The sequence below is a fragment of the Labeo rohita genome, chromosome 6 (genome assembly GCF_022985175.1).
Source record: "Labeo rohita strain BAU-BD-2019 chromosome 6, IGBB_LRoh.1.0, whole genome shotgun sequence".
NCBI lineage: Eukaryota > Metazoa > Chordata > Actinopteri > Cypriniformes > Cyprinidae > Labeo > Labeo rohita.
Genome location: NC_066874.1, coordinates 31,114,855 through 31,127,980, shown reverse-complemented (window position 1 = coordinate 31,127,980; position 13,126 = coordinate 31,114,855). Strand labels below are relative to the sequence as shown.

Here is a 13,126-nt window from a genome sequence, read left to right as displayed (position 1 = left end):
CACAGATATCTCAGTCTCGCACAAGACTGTATCAGAGAGAAGGAAATAAATGCAGAATTTCAAATCATTTGGAAATGCAACCACTGTTTCAGTAATGGAGATGAAGGGAAAATGTGCTTTTCCTTAATTAATTTGAACGTCTTATAGAGGAAAGATGAGGCGGTTTGCTTATTGGGAGAGTGGTGCCCACTGGGCACCAACATATGGAGGCTGCATTTGGCTTTGGGTGACGTTTAATGAACTTCTCATGATTATGAGTTCTGATACCAAAAATAGCCCCCACAGGACCTGAAGGAGGCCAATATCTACAGGAGAAGCAGACTTTGTGGTTAGCTCTAGGTTGTGTCCCACTGTGATTCAGCCTTACAACGCCGCATTCCCGTTCGCCTCGCTGACAGCCAGATGTTTTTTGAGACTGGAGTCATGTTTTCTTGTAGGCCTGGCCTTAGGGCAGCTTTCCATTGTGAACATAGAAGAATAAAAAACAGGAGAGAGAGACGAAGAGGGTGGCATTAATTACACGTCCATGAATAATGCAGCTTTGCTTGTCAGATGAAGGCTTTCAGTAATCTTAGGGTCATTATCAGTTGCTTTAAAATGAGCTTGTTCGCAGCATTTGTCTTCTCAAATTATTGTGGAGATTTACATCTCTAGAGTTGGACAATAAGCAATAGAACTAACTTTCTAACTTTCTAAGATCTAACTTTCTTGATAGAAAAATAATTGAGGATCTACACTACTTTTCAAATGTTTGGAGTTACAGATTTTTCAGTGTTTTTGAAAGAAGCCCCACCAAGGATGCATTTATTTTATCAAAAATACAGTAAAAACAATAATATTGTACCAGTAAAATGACAGATTTTATTTACCAGCTTGCTCCACTGAATATTAGACCATAAGTACACTACCAGTCAAAATTTGTTTATGTTTTTTAAAGAAGTCTCTTCTGCTCACCAAGCCTGCATTTAGTAGTGTAGTGGTAGTGTATTATAAACAGTAGATGTTTTCTATTGAGTGTTAAAAATACCGAATTATGGCAATGGGGGTATCATTAGGGCTGGGTATCTTTTTATAATTTTAACTAAATCACATTATCTCAAAATTATTTTTTAGCTTATTGATGTTTATACAGATTCAAAGACTCCTGAGCCACTGCACAAAGGAACAAAATATATCCAACACAATAAACCAGTGAAAATAATTTTAATAAAGCTCAAAAAAAAATTCAGTTTACACATCTGTTAGGCTACATTTACACTAGTTCATGTTCGTTTTAAAATGCATACCTCAGATAGAATCATAATTTCTATTCGTTTCCACTATATTTACTGACAAGCACTAGCACCTTCCAGCGCATGTATAACGGTATATGCCTTCTTTCTTCTGCAATTGCTGTTCTGACTCAGAGAACATAACATATTGCAACAACATTACAACATTACGGCAAACAGAAGTTATTACAAACACGCTGGTGGTTTAAAATATGTTTTGAGTCGAGGTCGGTTTGTTGCTGCATCGAACAAAGCACATGCGCAGCGGAGCACACCACAAATTAGTTGAACTTTTGCCGCTGCGCATTCCACGTTCAGTGTAAAAGCCACCGATCTACTTTCGGTTGTTGCCTAAAAAATATCGACCTCGATACCCAGCCCTAGGTATCATTTTCAACACGCGCTGTACATAGTAGACCAATCACAACAGACTGGGCCATCTGACCAATCAGAGCAGAGTAGGCTCATGGAAAGGAGGGGTTTTGAGAGACTGAATCTTAGAACTGCTTCGAACTAATTGTTTGAGAATCGCTGGAAAATTAGTTGATTTTTAAGCATATTTTGATACAAACAAAACTATGGTTTGAACTTTCATGCATGTAAACCTACTGTAGGAGACTCCCAAAACAATATCAGAAAACCTTAAAAATAGAATAATATACTGTGTATATATATACACTACTAGAAATGCTTAAAAAATGAACTTTCAGTGACTTCAATCAGATGCTATTTTTATTCGATTAAATCAACCGTGAAATCACACACACGGGATGTCACTACACAGTGAATGCTAAATTTGGTTTGCATCTTTTAATCCAATTTTTTTGTCTTTCTCTATATATCTTTCTTCCATTCTCCTTCCTTTCCTCTCTGCATGACTATATTTGGACCTGTCAACCAGATGCACTATGGGTTTTGGTGCGTCGCATTCTAAAACGAGCCGTTAGCGAGCAGGTACATAAGCTGCCAATGACAATGTCAGATTCCCAGCATGCAAAAATGAGGAATCATTAATAACCAGGCCAGGCAGGCTCTGTGCTCGGGTGGTACGCTCACTGCTGCGCATTAAAAGAGTAACAACGATTTAATCGTCAACTCTTCTGTGAATTGTTTCCAGGCAACCTGTCTTAAACGTAATGATCTCAGTTTGATGAAAGAACTGGAAGGAGACTTAAAAGAGAGACGCGGACGAGCACGGTGCAGCGTGGGGGGCTTGAAGTGGATAGTTTTGCTGCGCTGTCAGATTTTTTATGTCTAGAAAAGTGAAATGTATTCACGGAGGACGGTCTTTCGTAAGACGTATTGGTTGGTGTTCTCTTTCTTTTTTAATGGTGCGTTTTGTTCATGCGCTTGTTGTTGCCTCAACCGACCTTTCATTTAAAGATCAACAGATCTGTGCGGGGATTAGAGAGTTAGTTCTCCAAATGACTGAGATGGGGGGCTTATCTTGAGGGGAATGGCTGGTTGAAAAACCGTTTGGCTGCAGAACAGGAAAACAATGTGAAGAAAGAGATTTGGAAGGGAAAAGCGAGCACAGCCCTCTTCTTTAGCTCCCTTTGGAGCTGTCACCCTGTCTTGAAGTGCATGGCTGCAGATAGCATGCTGACCAGAGGAGGCTGACAGGTGGAGCTGCCCCCCCTCATTCAGGCTTCCAGAAACACCTCCGAAATACATGACGCTGGGCATAACCATTAAAGTGTGTCCAAAAACCACACAGAGACAGAGTAGAGGGGGAAACAAAGAAATGGGAAAGTTTTCTTTGCAGCAGACAAGTATAAATGGAATGCAGTGAAAATTAAATTACATTTGTTGTTGCCTTGTCAAACGTTGCACACCTGCATAATGTGATTATTAATGCTGTATGCGCTGTAAATGGTTTCAACACAGCTTGAAACTTTCGATTTTTGCCTTAAAGGTTTGAGCAAATTTAAAGTGGTACTCAAGTTAAAACTTACATTGGCTCCAAAAGTGTTTAGATACCATATATTTAAAATATAACCAGCAAACCAAGTAGCATATTCCAGGCTCACTGGAATTACATACCTCTATATACATTTCTGCAACACCGTAATTACGTACCTTATTGCATGTTTCGTGGCAGTTTCAAAGTGGAATGTCCAGAGAGTGGCGCTAAAACACACGTTCAGTACGTGACCGTGGCATGTTTCTATTACATTGCTACACTGTAAAAATGTTCTTTATTTTCAAATTAAAAACTTAACTTTAGCAGCTGCCTTAAAATTTAAGTTAAATCAACTTAAAAGTACAAGTCATTTCAACTCACTACAATAAAATAAGTTTAAATTACTTGTACATTTACTTTTATGTTTTTAAGTTGAAACTGGGGTTAAAAATAATATAATATTCTGCAAGTAACTTTTTAGGCTTTATTAATCGAAACTCTGTGTAAATCATACTTTTTGTGAAAAGGTTAAAAAATTGTCTGAATTTTACTGCCTCTAGTGTTCATTTCAACTGGAAACTGCTGTGATTTGTACATAAAGGTATATTTTTTCAGTTTTTTTTTTTCAGAAATGTGTATAGAAGCACGTATTTCCAATGAGCCTATGTTGATTTTTAAGATTAAAAAAACATATTTTTGATGAAATTATTATGCATTTTGTATGCGATTAATCACGATTAATCGTTTGACAGCCCTAAAAATGATTTATAATTTTATGAACTTTTCATTGTTGTGGTTGTCAGAGGTTCATCCTGGGTTGCGTTTAGAACTGAACGATTTTGATTTGACTCAAAATGATGCAGTTGGATTTGATTCAGTTCAGTTGATTCAATTCAGTTTGAGGTGATTCAGTTGGTTTAATTAGATTCTATAATCTTGATTATAATCTTAGATTCTGATCTTGATTATATTTAAGGTGATTCTGATTCATTTGGACATCAGTCATATTGTCCATTCTTGCAGTGTATAGGAAGTGAATTATTTCTCTGCTAAAGAGATCTGATTCAGTCTCAGTTCAGTCTGATTCGGTTTCAGAACCAGCTCATAAGAGTCATTTGTTTTGAAAACAGAGTGACAATGGTCACAGTATGCTTTTGATTCACTAAAATGAACATAAGAGTGATTTATTCATGAATCAGGCTGTTCAATATCCTTTTGTTGCATCACATTTAGTACAGACTCAAATGCAATTCCGACAAGTGTCCAAATACTTTTTGGGTTTACTGCAGTTTTACTTAATCACAAGAAATATTCAGCTGCAAGTCTGAAAACGCTGATTTTTTTCCTCTGAAATTTTGATATCAAAGTGGATTGAACCAAAGTAACCATTATAATGATGCAATCATTAGTTACAATTGATTTTTATTACTCTTTCACACATTCAGAAAGCTTTGAGTTAATATCACAGATCTTCTGTCTACTGAGGCGTTTGGCTCCTTGGAGACTCTGGCTGCTCAGAAAGACTTCATAATTCACGCATAGCAATGTGGTCCTTGGCCTTTTCCAGTCAAGGTCATCTGGGACAGAAAGGTCTTTCTCTCTCGATAAGAGGGGAATTGCAATATTGTAACCTTTTTCAGCATTTGATTGAATGGGCAATTAAAATTTATATCATGTAACTTCATACTAGCACCACTGCAGCTGACATCTTTGTCCCTAAGTACATTATTTCTTCAGAAATAATAACTAATAAGACGCTGACCAAAAATCAACACATTTATGCACAATCCTGAAAGTCATGCTCCCTGCCGATGTCACCAGTTTTGCAACAGTTTTTCCATCTGATTGTGTATGGATGGTGCTTTAAACCAGTTTAAACATGCAACTTTTCTAAGAGGGTTATTGCTGGAGAGGGTTTTACCATGAATTTTCGATGAGAAAATGTAGATAAATTACTTGACCTAACAAATCAACTAGTTGACTATCTTGACCCATCCCTAGTCCAGTGAAAGAAGTTCAGTGTTCATTTGACACACTAGAAATGGAAGGTCAAGTTGATCGCAGTGCATTCTGTGATACTACAAATTTGTGCAAGTATCATAGGTCAATGATGCATTAATAAATTTGCATACTAAGAACAAAACACATGCTACTTTCTATAGAAATAGTACAAGTTGTGTCATAAGTTGATATGCAAATTTAATGCTGTTGAATGAACCATAAAGCATCAATGTTAATTATTCTTGCTGTTCAGCAAGCATACATTAGTGGATTTCACACACACACATGTGCATTAATATTTTAATGCTAATTATAATGTCTGTCTGCAGTTAAGAGAAAACAATCATTGTATGATGGAGGAATTAAATAGTGTGACATTGAATATGCATAAAATGGGTTTAATAATGAGATGTTTTGGATTTTTTTTTAATCTTTGCATCACAGTTGGTTGATATATGCATGTGAATGGCTTTTTTCTTGTAAATAGCTAGACATTATTATCTGCTATTAGAGTTTTCTTGCAGTAATTTCAGTTGTTTATTTCCAGGCTTTTTATGAAGCCAAGGTCAGAAAGCACTTCAACCCTCAACAAAAAACAGAAGCAATTACCTTTGTGAGGAGGCAAAGCTCAATCTTTTGTATGACAATCAAAGTTTCATGCAGGATTGAATTGAATGTGATTGCTCAGCTTCTTAGGCTGTAGAATTAGACTTTAAAATGTTAGTTAAACTCCGTTCACACCCCAGCAGTCCTCACACAAACACCCAAGCTCTTGTAGGTTCTTTTTGTCTGCTCCAACCTTTTCTGATTCAAAAGCTCTCCAAGTCTTTTCACAATTGTTGTCGCCCCCCTCCTACAACAGATTGCTTACATGCACTCCCAGTCTTTCCGTAATGTCCCGAAACCTCCCGCCGAGTTCATGAATATAAGCACTTTTCCCCTCCACTCTTATCCCAACTCCCAGCGATCTGCTCTCCTCCTCACCGCCCGCCGTTTGATATATCATGATCCTCGTTGCGTGAAGTCATTACGGCAGGAAGTGGATGGCGAGGCAGTTCACACTGTTTTGCTCTTGGAAGGTTTAAATGATTGGAATCCTGGAGCTTATGATTGACTAGGGAAGAGGAAAGGGTGATTGCTTTTTTCTCCGTCCGGCACCCGGTTGAAGGCTAAACAATAACAAGATAGGCTTGGAGTCATCTTTTGGGAATGGATTGTGTGAGGGTGTCTTATGGCTTTCGTTTTATAACTCCTCTGTGTGTATTGCTTTCTTTTTCTTTAGAGATTTTCTTCCATTTTTTTTTTTCTGTTGTTTATTTTTATTGAAACAATGTAGCAAGCATCTGTGTGCTCCCTGTTCATTTTTCAACTCGTTTATGGGCATCAAGCATCAGTGGATGAATGTTTAAATAGCTGTTTTCTGCTCAAAGGCAAATGTGGGAAATCATACCGAACATCTGAGAAGAAAATCTTCAGATATTTAAAGTAAATATTTTATATTGATGTTTATAGTATTACAAAACTGACTTGTGGTAGTGTTGAAAATATAAAAAGTAAAATAATAATAGTAATAATATTTTTTGCACTGTTAATTATGACTTAATAGTTGTGGTTGAACCAATGAAAACTGTTCACGGGACAATTAAACATCTGAACTACAGAGATATCAGTTTAAGTCATCTGAAGTAATGTGTAAAATGAGAAAATCAAACGAAATTCATCACGTCATCAGTTCCCATGGCAATTAGGAAACCAGCAGATTATGATAAAGAACTATATTTTTTTGTCAGTGCAAGGACTGCTTACCTTTCAGACCAACTGCTGTTCTCAAAATCTCTCAGTTAAGGCAGATTGAGTGTTTTCTTAGAACTTCAGCATTCTGTCTTTGTATTCAGCGTTCAGTGTGGGTTTGTCTTCCTGTCTGTCAGTAAATAGTTTTCTTGACAAAGCATTCCTAGTTATTTAGACTTTCACAGTGGTTTGGAGGGATTTGAAGAGGCTGTTTGTTTCATTCACACAGGGAAAAGTAAAGGACGAATTGAAAAAGGAAGAATTGTGACTTTATATCTTGCAATTCTGACTTTATAGCCTAATTACGAGTTCATATCACACAATTCTGACTTTATAACTCGGAGTTTATATCATGCAGTTCTGAGAAAAAAGGAAGAATTGTGACTTTATATCTCGCAATTTTGACTTTATAACTCACAGTTGTGAGTTTATATCACACAATTTTGAGAAAAAAGGAAGAATTGTCACTTTATGTCTCGCAATTTTGACTTTTTACTTGGCAATTGTAAGTTTATATCACACAATTCTGAGAAAAAAGGACGAATTGTGACTATATGTCACAATTTTGACTTTATAACTCGCAATTGCAAGTTCATATCACACAATTTTGACTGTAACTCGGAATAGCGAGTTTATATCACGCAATTGTGAGAAAAAAGGAAGAACTGTGACTTTATATCTCGCAATTTTGACTTTTAACTAGCAATTGTGAGTTTATATGCAGTTCTAAGAAAAAAGGAAGAATTGTTACTTTATGTCTCATAATTTTGACTTTGTAACTTGCAGTTGTGAGAAAAAGGAAGAACTGTGACTATATCTTGCAATTCTGACTTTATAATTCACAATTGTGAGTTTATATCACGCAGTTCTGAGAAAAAAGGAAGAATTGTGACTTTATATCTCGCAATTTTCACTATATAACTCGCAGTTGTGAGTTTGTATCACACAATTTTGAGAAAAAAGGAAGAATTGTGACTATATCTGTGACTTTATAACTCGCAATTACAAGTTCATATCACACAATTCTGACTGTAACTCGGAATAGCGACTTTATATCTCATAATTTTGACTTTATAACTTGCAGTTGTGAGAAAAAGGAAGAATTGTGACTGTATTTCGAAGTTCTGACTATATAATTCACAATTGTGAGTTTATATCATGCAATTCTGAGAAAACAAGGAGGAATTGTGACTATATCTCGCAATTCTGACTCGTAATTGCAAGTTTATTGCATGTATGTCACAATTCTGAGAAAAAAAGTCAGAATTGCGAGTTTGTGTCATGCAGTTCTGAGAAAAAAAGTCAGAATTGTGAGATAAAAAGTCGCAATAACATTTTTTTAAATTTTTGATTAGTGATGGAAGTGGGGTTCCATAATTGAACGCTTCCTTGCTTATTATTGCCTATTAATTTCTTAAAAACAAAAAACTTACCGACCCCAAACTTTCAAACAGTAGTGTACACTGTGGTATTAAAATTTAAAGTTTATTAACATTTCAAAATGACCATAGTACCATTTAGATAAAACTCTTAAACTACCACAATACTCTTATTTTTAAGGTAGATAGAAATGGGAGGGAACAATAGGATGTAGTCAAGGGTTAATTCATTAAGTTGGATGTGAAGCACTGTAGAATAGACAGTATAGTAGCATGTGTGGCTGTTGGAGGTTACTGTGTACAGGATAAACCACAACAATAGCAAACCCACAAAGGGACGACCAGACAGACGGCAGTGTCGGCCTCACAGAGAGTTTATTCCTTTTGATCTGCTGAGTCTCTCTCTCTCTCTCCATTCCCCCCGTTCCCCTTCCACTTTCACTTTTTTCCCTTAAGATCATCAGTGTGAAATCACAACCAAATGTATTTTGTTGCCTTTGAAACTCTTGCTGATGTTGCCAGCTGCTGCCGCTCGAAGGAATAGTTCACCCAAAAGTGATGAAATCATTTACTCACTCTGTTTTCGTTCCACCCCTTATGTCTTTACTTTCTTCTGTAGAAGACAAAGGGATGATTAAAAAATGGCAAAATTATAATTTTGTGTGAACTGTCGCTTTAAATTCTGCATCCGCACACCGCATGTGGTGTGAAACTGCAGCTCAGCACTTTAACGAAACATCCTTCCCGGTATCCTCATAAAAATCGAGTTTTCCTCTTTACAAATGTTCAACTTTGCCACACAGTGACTCTTGACCCTTCAGCATGCCCTTGGCTAAAATGCAGCAGCACTGTATAGCAGAACTTTGCTTTGCTGAGTGTTTTAGAGCTCAAATCCGCAGTGAAGGTGAAAACTGCTTATGCTGAACCAGTATGTATGAGGAACTTCTATATGATGTCAATTGACCTCAATGTTTGTGACTGCTGCAGCCGTAAGATATTCTTTAGCTGGGAATGTAACCCGACACAAGTCCCAGCGTGATACACAAACTCTTGCTTCACGCTGCGCAAAGTACAACCATTTCACTTTGATGCGTGTCACCTAATTAAAAGGAAGGAGAAGTTTTAAAGTTACATCCAGAGTTAAATGCTAAGTATTGTTTACTGCAGCAACAAAAAAAAACAGACAGTAATTAAAAAACACTCTGGAGAGAAACGACCCAACATCTGTTCCCAGTGTTAATCTAATTGATTTGAGTTGTGTCACTGCATGGGGTGACTCAAGTCTTCAGGAGATACAATAAATGCATTAACTGGCACACAGTGCATACGTCCTGTCCATGTCCAATATTCTTTTACTGTGTTATGTGCTGTGAACACTTCCTTTTTTGTTCCAAATCCTACTGATCAGTCAGTTTCATCATTAGCCATCGTTCGTATTTCACTGAGATGCTGTTTTGAAATCATTTTGAACTTCACGTTTGTGGCTGGGTTAAATTTGTTTTATATCAAAGCAGCAGTCTGTGTAGGAGTTTATATACTGTATTTTGTGTCCATCTGCACTCTTTTTATAGCCTTGATGGGTTTTTCTTCAATTGGATGGAGATGTTTTTAAAGGTTGACCATGTTTTTATGTAACCAGTAGTGCCACTTTGGCCTACAAATGACCATTGGATGGAAAGGTTAGTGAGTCTTGAAGGCAAAGTGCAACCTTGCAGAAATATCTGAACATTTTCTCTGAAGAAAAGCACAAGGCTCTTTAGAAGTGTAATAAAGCATCTGTCGGCCTGCTGTGTTTTATTGATCTCTGCTAGACTTGCAAAAGACAAACATATCTTACAAAAATGAAAAGGTACATCCTTGTACTTAACCTACCCCTATACAATACATATTAGTTCCTTAAATGTACATTTTACTACTTTGAAAGTACATATTGGTACCTTAAAGGCACATAATAATACCAGTGACAGGACTGTACCTTTTTTCTGACAAATTTTTATTTTGTATTTTATTTTTTTATTTTATTTTATTATCAATTTGATAAAATAACAGTTTAGTCAGTTTTATTTGGTTATATTTTAAGTTTTAATGTAATTTACAATCATTTTAAGTTTTTGAAGTTTTTAATTCCTTTAAATTTAAATTTAAATTTAAATTTGTTTCTTCTCTTAGTTGTATTTTAATTGCTTTATTTAATTTTAAATCACAGTTATTTTTTAAAATTATTTTATTATATAAATTATTTCATTTCTTCATTCATTTTGTTATACATTTTTTCCCTTTATTGTTTTATTTTTAGCTGTATTTTTACTGTTGTTTTTCCGATTTGTTCTATACAGCAAATGCTTTATTTATTTCGAAAAATAAAAAGGTCATTATGTTATTTTCAGTGCTTGATTCTGATCTAGAAGGCAGAATGACGTTTGGCCGATATATGATACTATTTCATTACAGCGAATGAGACACATTTTGTTTAATTTCATTTCTGACTGTTGTTTTTCCGCTGTTGTTCATTCCCTGCCTCATCTGAATATCTCAGTTTAAAAAACCCACACAGCTGGGTATGGTGGACACCTATTGATATGTTTATTGCTTGCAGTTTCCCTTCGTTCCAGAGAGAGCGAGAGGGATGGTGGAGGTGTGATAAATGTTGCAGGGCGTTTGGGTCTGAAGAGATCGCGCCAAAGGAGCGCAGCAGCAGTACTGAAGATTGATTTCTCTTATGCAATTCTCCCCAACGTCTGCGATTAATGACCCTCTATGCTCGCCATCCATCAGCATCTCCCCTTGCTAAACTACACCAGCCCTCACCCAGGCTCCAAAAGCCCACCTATGGCACCACGGCGTACCCCGCGGCCACGCATTAGCGTGTTGCTAATGCTCTCACACATTCACCTCTTTCTGTCAGATTAATGATGATACCGTTACCTCGCACCTGTCCACCAGGCAAATCCCCTAGCCGTCCAACACCTTCCCTCGACAGGGGGCTTCATGTTGGACACGGACCCTCACTGGCCAAGAGCCAAAACATTGCTTGATCGGACATATGTCTCTGCTTTTATAGCTGTTCTAGTAAGGCTTAGCTACGTATATTAAGATTTACAGTCTTAAATCTGCTTAGATGACACCTTTAGATGTGAAGCAGCTCTGATTAAGCATAGATTAGCTATAATCTGGCCTTCAGGAGCAAAGCATTTGTGATTTTGGGTCATTTGTTGTTATTTTTCAGTAATTCGCTCGGCTAAGAGTTTAGCGTCGGTACAGATCTCCCAAAGGGAACCTAAAATGAGGCTTCGGCTTCATGTTTACATTTAGGTATAGACAACAAAGCCGTTATGGATCTTTTTTCGACTTTCCTACCAATCTGTCTGGTTTGCTTGATCTTGAATAGAATGCATTGCTTCAAACTTTGTAAGTCTAAGACTCCCATGTGTAAGAGCCGCTGATGACTGAGCCATTGAAGCTGAAAAACGCTGATGTCTGTCCTAGACGTGACACAGTTCTCACAATGCTCAAATTGCTCTGCAACCAGGAACTCTCAGAACTTTGAGAGCGAAAGCGCGTTTAGAAAGCAGCCACGATGTAAACTATCTTAAGACGTTAAAACTCCCTTTCACACGCGGCTCCCTCAAGATTCATCTGAGGCCAAAGTCAAAAACCAGTCACTTGCCTCTTTTATGCTTTTCGTCTAATCTAGAGGAATTAGTGTGAGAGATTTTGTCCAACAACCCCACTGGATCCACTGGCGAGTCTCTGATAGTGTTTGTTTCACTGCTCGATATTGTTCTAGGATTTCATATACAACAGAGGATAGTTGTAATGCTTAGTTTATAGTATTTATTTAGTTATGTATTGAAAATTCTTGGAATTTTGATTATAAAAGTGGATCCACTAAAAAAAGAGGTTTCTTTCTAATCACACAGCTACTTACCAAATAAATAATGGACATAAAATACCGATTAGAGTTGAAATTATTTATGTGAGAAAAAGGATTGTTTAGAAATATTTGACTGCAAAATACAACAGTCGACCAGTCAGAATCAAGTATTTCAAAGAACCATGCATGTGATGATATTTATTGAGTTTAAATGTGTTTTTGAATATTTTGTAAATTTATATGCTACAGTTGCTACAGTCAAAAAGATTTTTTGTTGTCTGTTTTTGAAAGAAGTTAATACTTTTATTCAGCCAGGATGCATTAAATTGATCAAAAGCAACAGTAAATTTTACATTGTCAAAAGTTCTATTCATCAAAGAATACTGAAATATTATGCAACATTGATAATAATAATAAATGTTTCTTGAGCATCAAATCAGCATATTAGAATGATTTGTGAAGGATCATGTGACACTGAAGACTGAAGTAATGATGCTGAAAATTCAGCTTTGCATCACAAAAATAAATTACATTTTTAAAATAAATTCACATAGAAAACAGTTATTTTAAATTGCAGTAATATTTCACAATATAACCATTTTTATTGTATGTTTGATCAAATAAATACAGCCTTGGTGAGCATAAGTGACTTTTTTCAAGAAAAAATTACATTAAAAAAATATTACCAACCCCAAACATCTGAACAGTGTATATATATTTTTAACAAAAATTAGAAAAATGTAACAATAATAATAATAATAATAAAACTAGAAAAAGGCTGTTGCTACAGTATGGAACAAGCAACGGAAAGAAGTATCTCTACTAATAGTTGTTTTGACTTATATATATTGACCCATTCGCTAATGTAAAATTGACCATCAAATTCATCTCTCATCTTTCCTTTCTT

The 13,126-nt window shown here is 36.1% G+C and overlaps 1 protein-coding gene across 15 annotated transcripts in view; it reads left to right on the top strand.

Annotated features, from left to right (window-relative positions):
• The window catches only part of ptprt (protein tyrosine phosphatase receptor type T), a 253,350-nt gene that overhangs the window by 120,138 nt on the left and 120,086 nt on the right, over positions 1-13,126 (top strand). The window lies entirely within an intron of this gene.